This window comes from Petaurus breviceps, unplaced genomic scaffold, assembly GCF_028583685.1.
Source record: "Petaurus breviceps papuanus isolate PSGF00001 unplaced genomic scaffold, PetGlider_PUasm1.0 214, whole genome shotgun sequence".
Classification (NCBI taxonomy): Eukaryota; Metazoa; Chordata; class Mammalia; order Diprotodontia; family Petauridae; genus Petaurus; species Petaurus breviceps.
In genome coordinates, this window is record NW_027185863.1 from 19,542,892 (window position 1) to 19,551,989 (window position 9,098).

Consider the following 9,098-nt stretch of genomic DNA (forward strand, 5'->3'; position numbering starts at 1 on the left):
TTTAAGTTCAACCTCATTCAATATAATCTGGAAAATTACAATCAAAAGTTTTTTTGAGAACTTTTAAAGAACTATCATGATTGGTGTTTTTTCCTCCGAGATCCCAGTGTAATAGACTATTATAATAATCAACTTCTTTTAAGCCAAGAGAATAACAAGACCTCACATTTAGTTCTGGTTGATTCAATTGGAATTGAAACATTTTCTTATCTAACAAAGGTGTTTTACTTTTAATTTTATAGGATAATAATCATTGGAACCCCACCCTCACAACAATATACTCAAGGTAAAATTTGCTATTTTTATTCCATCCTTAATCAGGTCTAGAAAAGAAAGGGGCCCTACTTTTTAGTTTGCTAAAATTCTTTTCTTTTTTTTCTTTTTCCTTTCAGGCTCTATTAGCTGAAAGGTGCTTCCTTAAACTTAAATATTGCTCTCGAACAGTACTTCTCTATTTCAAATTGTCTTTCTATATTTTCCCCTACTATTTCTTTGCTGAAATTGTGACAATGTATCTTGCTCCTTGGTCATCAGTCAATATCTTTTTTATTTCTCTCTACACAAAACTTGCTTACTCTCCCAATTCCCTGCTCAAACTCAATTGACTTTTCTAAATTCAAAGCCATTTTTAACAGTAGTCAGGAAAGGAGACATCACTATTCCCCATAACTTTCTTCTTTACCAAAACATAAATTGTTCCCACTACAAAATCCATAGTTGCTCCCAGATATGATCAAATAATCAGTGTTCCCTCTGGACATATTCTTCATCTGGCAGAATTTTCTTGTCATTCTATTAAAAAAATGCTTCCTTCCATGCAAGAGACAAGCAAAACTCCCCAAATAAGTTTCTCTAGGCTTTGAGTTTCCCTACTGGTTTTGTGCATTTTTATATGTATTCTATAGGAAATCTCCCTGGAGAGAATTTCAGTACTATATCACTGTAATATAAAATCAATTAAAACAAAACTAAACAAGGTTAGCTTCACAAGTTCCTAGAGACAAAAAAAGGCAGTTATCTCAGTTCACTTCAATTTGAGAAATATTTACTTGTGCACAGTTATCATAGGTTCTATAATAGGTGGTTTGGGTTCACAAAGGGAAACAGGATATAAACTCTGCTCTGAAAGAAAAAAAAATCGAGTTGCATGGAGGAGAGACTTTTATACTTGTACATGATAAGTGTACCTGAATAAATGTACCTGAGAGTTATAAGTTTGTGATGCAGTGGAAATCAAGTCGAACATCACACATGACATGACCTGAGTTTGAATCCCAGCTGCTCTGAAGCTTATTACCCATGTGACCTTAGCTGCTTCACTTAACCTCTTTGGCCTCAGTTTCCTTCTATGTAAAACGAGGCAGTTTGGATCATATGACTGTCAGGGTCCCCATATGCTCTAGATCTGTGATCCTACTTGTTCAGTCATTTCAATCCTGTCCACCTCTTCGTGATCCCTTTTGGGGTTTTCTTGACAAAGATATGGGAGTGGTTTTCCATTTCCTTTCTCCAATTCGTTTTAAAGATGTGGCTTAAGTGGGTTGCCCAGGGTCACACAGCTCTTGAGCGGTGGATTTGAACTTAAGTCTCTCTGCCTCCAGGCCTGGCTCTCTATCTTCCTGTGCCACCTAGCTGCCCCATAATCCTACTGGACTAACACATAAAAGAACTATGAGCTCTTTCTAGAACTGGAAGGGAACTAAATTTGTATTTAAAAAATGAGGAAACTGAGACCTAGAATGGCTGAATGGACCATCTAAAGTCACAAACTAAGTAATGATCAGATCCCAGATTCAAAACACAAGTCTTTGGCTCTATATACTTTTGATAAGTTCAGGTATGTGACATAATTTTATTATGTGAAGCAGTATTTCATCTCTTCCAGATTTTTGTCATCCACAAATTTAATGAATGTGTTACTTATCATCCAATTCACTTCTAAAAATGCTGTACCTTTTTAAGAACAACTCTGTGGTATGTTATGAAAGCCTTCCTCCAGGCTGGCATCTGTCCATTTATCAACATTTTTGGTCTGAACATTCAGCCAGCTTTTGAACCACTTATTCTCTGTCATACAATCCGTGTCTCATTTATGCACAGGGATGAGAGAGAACAAGGCAGAGGTGATAGAAGACTAAGCCTTGAGGTAAGGAAAACCAGAGTTCCAGTCCTGCCTCTGACACATTTTCACCATATGATCATGCTCGAGGTCCTTACCCCCTTAGTGTCCTAAATTATGTTTGCAACAATGTGTTACTGATTGTTATGGGAATGGGAATTTAAGATCTTCCCTGCCCCTAGGCTCTTTGATATGCTTAAGTGACTCTGAGAACCTTCCTTGATTTGAAAATATACTTTGCCCTCTAATAGGATGAATGTGGTCACCTAGAGCCTGTGGAGGGAGGCTTGTTTTCCAGGAATGTCCACATCTGGTTGCTTTTTGATTGGGAAGTGGGTCAAGAGGGCTGTGACATTCTCTGATCCAAGAGAAGGTTATATGTACCCTGATGTGAGGTTTTGCTTTGGGGCTCACTTTGAGAAGAGTTATGTGATTAGAGTAGACAAGACTCTGAACAGCCGTTGAGCTCCCCTCCCCCCGCCCATCTTTGAAAACCCGGATGTTGATGCTTCCCTCTCTAACCAACTAGGTATGGATGTAATGGTGAGACAGTTGGAAACCTGTCTGCTGATGTTTCTCTGTATTTGTTGTCTGCATGTAACTTGTTTGTATTCTCTGAAGTTCGGGGTGCTGACCTTTTTCCCTTGAGCTAGGTAAATTACATATGTTTGATTAAAGCAAGATTGTTAACCCATTTTGAGTTGCTTTCCTTTAGAAAATCAGATCTAAGAACCTGTGTTGGCAGCCACTCTGTTTATGCTAGGATGCTTGCTGCTACACAGATCTATAGATCTATAACAGAGGAGAGAGACAGTCTTAGCTGATAGTAACAAAAGAATATGCAGGATAGCTAGGTGGCACAGTACATAGAGCATCTGGGCTTGGAAGACTTCTCTTCCTTAGTTCAAATCCAGCCTCAGACACTTAGTAGCTGTGTGACCCTGGGTAAATCATTTAACCTTGTTTGTCTCAGATTTCTCTGTAAAAGTTGTAAAATGAGCTGAAGAAGGAAATGGCAAACCACTCTAATATCAATGCCAAGAAAACATTAAATGGGGTCATGAAGAGTCAGACAAAATTGAAAAGGATGAAACAACAATGACACCAACAAAATAATAAAATAAAGCCTTGATGAACTCCAGATTTTGGTGTCCTTCAAATTTTTCTCTTGTGAAGCTGTTTTCTTTTGTCATTTCACTGACAGGTCTTTCCTTTCTAGAAGTGGAAAAAAAATGATCCTGTGAGACAAACCTTTATAAATTATTCATACATTTCATCCTTTTTATATCACAACTTCCAAATGATTGACCCTTCCACATGATTAATTATCAAGATGATATATGGTAAAGGAGTACTTATCTAACCTCTGGACTTCCTATATGACCTAAATATCCTTAAGTATGTTGGAAAAAAGCTAGCATTCCTTTTTACAAGTGATTCAATGAATTAAAACTGGAAAAATATTACCCTAGTGTCCATTTATCTTCCTTTATATTGCCTCTTGTTTTCATTATGATAAATATCTGGACATCCAAGAATAACTCATTTAGAACTTTAATGTGGTACTTCAGTATCTAACAAATCTGGCTCTTGTATTCTGTATATTAAGGCACCTTTGCAGAAAACCACAATATAGAGAGTCAACATGCCTTCCTTGACTATTTTTGGCTGCTCTAAATGTTCACAGATTAAAGTAAAATAGAAAATATTGCTATGTTATTTCCCTCCAGGCTTCTTTTTCCACATGGTTCCTTGTCCATGCTATGCATATAGTATGCTTGATTGGCTTGTCACTGTGAGATGATAGTCTAGTAATATTAAAATGTCTTCTAATACCACTGGCTCATTTAAGAACAGAATGTATATTGGGATATCTTCACTAGTCCATTTATTTATTTCACTGCAAAGTCATTCCTATAAGCTTCTTTCTTGACTTTTCCTGCAGCCTTTTTTTTTTCTCCCCAAACAAAATAATATATTCCTCCCCCCTTTTCTAAACCATAAATTCCACCACTTTAGGAATTTAAATCACTACAAAAGCCTCTATTGCTGTCTTCCAAAGTGACTCCATTAGCACTGTTCCCAAAGGACCATTTAATGTGAAGGCTCACTGGTCTCTCCTTGCCACAGGTCTTTATTTCATTCAGCTATGGTTTAGCCCATTATCAGAAGATCAGATTTGTGGAAAGTAGACAATGAATTCAAACAGAAAATAAGATTGATACCTAGTATCTTGAAACTACTTGCTATTCAGTGCCATTATGGACCATGAAAAGGGCATTTAAAAATTGTGATGGGAGTAATGTGCTTTGGGAACTCGTTAAGCCCCTTAAAGTTTTGGCCTACCTGCTTTGCTCTAACATTTTTTTTCCTTCTTCTTTACATTAAACTTCGTGTTTTGAAGTTAATTCACCTTTCCTATAATAATAACCTCTATAATAGTCAATAGAAAAAATGAAACCCCACATACTATACTCATCCTATTGCAGAATCTGTTATTATATAATTCTAGCCTTTTCCAAGGAGAAAGTATTTTTCCTGAGAAGAGGGAGTGGAATGGTGGTGAGGGAAAGGCTAGGGTGGTGGTGGTTGTGGAAAGGAGTAGATAATAGGTGTCAAGGCAACAAATAAAGATGAAAGAAGCCTCCTAGCTAATGAATAAATTTTGTCATCAGTACCAGCTTCTGTGGTCTTCTTTTTGGTTGTACTGTAAAAACCCAGGTAATTTCCTTTTCTTGACCACAACTGTACCATTGATCAGAATCCAGTGAGCGGAAAGATAGGGGAAACTATTCTGGTGTTCAGATAACCCTTGGCATTCAAGAGGGGAGGAAATAACTATGCTTCTGATCTACAGAGAGTTCTGAGGTTATTGCTTTGTACCTTTAACCCTACTTTATTCCAGACAGGGAAAAAAAAATTAATTGACCCTAGATAATGGGGCTTAACTGGGGTTGCATGAATAGGTTTCAAGGGATACATGAATTTGGATGGGAGAAAGGACATATTTATTTTCACTAACCTCTGACTGAAATTTAGTATCACCTTTAATAATTTAGAAAACATTATTCTGAGAAGGGATCCATGAGCTTCACCACACTGCAAAAGGAATCTGGGACACAAAGAAAGATTAAGAATCCCTGTCACAGAGGAAGACTTTCAGGGAGCTCTGTATTTAAACTGAACTATTTTTGTTTTCATTTTATTTTTTTGTCCTAAAAGGTCTTTTTCTCTTGGCTTTGTCTCCTATTGTTTGTACTAATATATAATTGTTCCATGTATGCAATATTCTCCCTTGCTGCTTTTCCCTAATTCTAAAACACTTCTCTTTTCCAGTAGCTATCTTGCCTTAGTAGCAGAGATTTGAACAACCAGCTTTTCAAGGAAAGACTCACTTCACATCACTATCTTCCATTCATTCTATGATTCAGCACTCGTTTTCGATTTGCCTTTCAATAACCTACCTCTGATCATTTGCAGGAGAGAATGCAGTTTTCTAGTGGTTTTAGCAGCTTCTTGACGTCCTCCATAATCTATCTTGACTGCAGTCGAATCCATGATAGATAAGTGTAAAATTATCTTACCTGGAATACTCTCCCTCCTTATATCTTTCCAAATCCATAGCTTCCGTTTAGACCAGGAGTGGAGAACCTGCAGCCTCGAGGCCACATGTGGCCTTCTAGGTCCTCAAATGCATCCCTTTGACTGAAACCAAATTCTACAGAACAATTTGAGATTTGTTCTCTGATGTTTGGGTTCAGTCAAAACGCTGAACTTGAGGATCTAGAGGGTCACATGTGACCTTGAGGCCACAGGCTCCCCACCCCTGTATCCAGAATCAACTTAAGTGCTACCTCTTTCTAGCAGGAGGCCTTTTCTAATTCTTTCATCCCAACTGTTAGTTGCCTCTTCCCACCAATGAAATTTCTTTGTATTTACGTTTGTATAGTTTATACTTACTTAGCTGTATACATGGTATAATCTAAAGTGGGCAGTGTGGTACAGTGGAAAGATGGCTGAATTTGAAATTAATGGACTGGAGTTCAAATTCCAGCATTTCCATTTAATGCCTATTTTACCCTAAACAAATGCTTTAACTTGTTTAGGGCTCAGAGTCCTGTAAAATAGAGTTGGGCATGTGGACTCAAGGTCCTAACAACCTCCCTGCGAGGAAGACAGTATTATTATCTATTGTCTAATCAACGTATATGTATGCATATATGTGTGTGTATGTATCTATGTATATATACATATATGTGTATATATAAATATATATAAAACAAATGAGAGAAGTTAAATTGTATGCCCATGGTCACACATTTAATAGTTTCTGAATAAGGATCTGAATTTAGCAATAAGGATTTCCATACCCTGTCTCCCACTTCTTCCTTGTTGGTTCCTCTTCATATTTATCTAAGCTTAGAAAGAGCCCATCTATGTTCCAGAATAACTTTTTATCCACTAAGTCACATTGAGAGTCCCTTGAAGTCAGGCAGATCTAGATTTGTGTCCTATGCCTGACATGTGCTGGCTGTGGGACATTGGAAGGTTTCCCTTAACCCCTCACTGATCGTTCTAAGTCATTGATGTCAAATTCAAATAGTGGGCCTTTCTAAACCGTACATAAGGATCCCTGCTGCCACATAATGACTTAGAAAATCACATATTAATATTACCAATGTTTTATTGTATTTTTATTTATTTTGTTAAATGTATCCCAAATTATAATTTAATCTGGTTACTGCCTCATTTGGGACACTGTAATGTAATGCCAAAAGAAGGCAACTTCCCAGGTTCAAAATACCAGCATAGGTGCTCTCTATTTTATTCAGTGACAAACCAAGAACAGAGAAGATCAAAACATGACATCATTCCAAATACAGCATTTACTAAGTGTGATTAAATAATCTCCAAGGACTACCCCACCCCAGGACCTTCCAATCATTCAATCAATTACAAAGTCCCTGTTCTAAATACTACTCCACCCCTAGGCTATACCTTCATTTGGTCCACCACAAAACCCCTCTTCTCAAATGGAGATTAGTTTCCAAACATAGGTAAAGTACCTTCATTTGTCAATCACAGAGCACAATAAGGTCAAAAGTTCCCCACCCCTGGATCACAATTGAATCTACCCCAGAGTTACATCAAGTTTAAACACAGCACTTAATACCCAAATGGAGGTCTTTTCTTCATCTTGACATGAGGCAAGTTCTCAGCAATCTTAGTTCCTGGGGAGACAAGGCTTAGCAAAGCCACAAGATACATTGCCAGTCCCTTCATGAATTTATCTTCTGTCTGTAGAACAGTCCTAGAACCCCTGAACACATTAGCAAAGCCCTCTCCCAGGATTTCTGTAAACATACAACAAGAAAATCCTTCTTCAGGGCTTCTGAACCAACAGAAAGGCTCCCAGACCCCTGCAACAACAGCACTGTCCCTCACCAGTGGACAGTATTCACTCTGTCTGCAGGACAGTCTCCAGACCCCTGCAACAACAGTACTGTCCCTCACCAGTGGACAGTATTCACTCTCAACAACAGTACTGTCCCTCACCAGTGGACAGTATTCACTCTCTGTCTGCAGGACAGTCGCAGGCCTTCTTAGCGAACAGCCAGGTTCCAGGACTTCTTCAACAAAAGGACAGTCTTTCACCAGTGGACAAATCTGGCAAAATAACATCAAAACAGACAGACAAAGTACCAGCAAAACAGCCATGTCTCCTCAGTCCTTGGCAGCTCAGGGGGCAGGTCTCAAAAGTCCAGGGCAATTCAAAGCGGCCACCAGCAATTCTCTTAGTCTCTCTCTCTCCACGAGGTGCTGCTTCCAAAAAAAATCTTCCGCCTCTCTCTAGTGTCTCTCCAAATCTACCTCACCAGCTCCTCCCACTTCAGGACTTTCTTTTCACATCAACAAGCCCATCCCACAGGTGGGATTAACAAACTCTGGGTTTTAATACAATCAATTTGAAAACCAAGCCAATACAGGGGAATCTTTAATTGCCATTACTATCACAGACACCTATATTTGATGCCTCTGCTCTATGCCACTGAGATTATAAGATGCGGAGAACGATGTGATCTACAATGGTAAGCCTCCATTGTTAGAGGTCTTCACCAGAGAGTTTTTCATTCAAAAGAAATCACAGGATTTCTAACTTTGGTCCATCAGGTCAAGTTTTGAGGCAGAGGCTGCATTTAAGTTGACCTTTGAAGAATGGGTAAGATTTAGAGAGATGGAAATACATGTTTACATAGAAAAATAGGAATAAATTACTCCTTTGTTAAATGACAAATAATGTATGTCTAAAATATGAACTACTGTTATTTATAATGGAGATAAACTAGACTCCTTTTCCAATAAATTCAGAGGGAAACAAGGATGTCCTGACACTTCTTCCACTTGACATTGATGAGATGAGTTTGGGGGGAAGGTTATTTTCCAAGGAGCGAGGACAACATGAACAAAGGCAAAGAAGGTGGGAATGTATTGCACAGTGGATGATAGATACATAGGATTTACAACTGGAATAAAAATTTTAAGATCAAACCCCCTAATTTAATAAATTAGGGAACTGAGGACCAACAGAATGAAGTTACTTGCCTGTAGTTATAGAGATAGTAATTAGTAGTCAAGATATGTTCAGAGAACGGTCCAGTATAGCAAGAATCAATGGTATCTAAAGTGCAATAGAGGGAGAAAATGTTTAAAAAAAAAAGGTATACCTCTGTATATCTTGAATGACAGTCAATGGAGTTTGAATTTAATTTAGTAGGCAATGGGGAGCCACTGAAGACTAATGAATGCTGGAGTAAAATGATCAGAGCTATCTGAAAATGAAACTGATGTCAGGATTAGATTGGATTGGGGAGAAACTAGACTCAGAGAGCCCCATTAATAGACTGTTGGGGCAGTCTATTCAAAGGGAAAAGTGAGTCTGAAATGAGACAAAGGAGGGGATAGGTGGGAGAGATATATT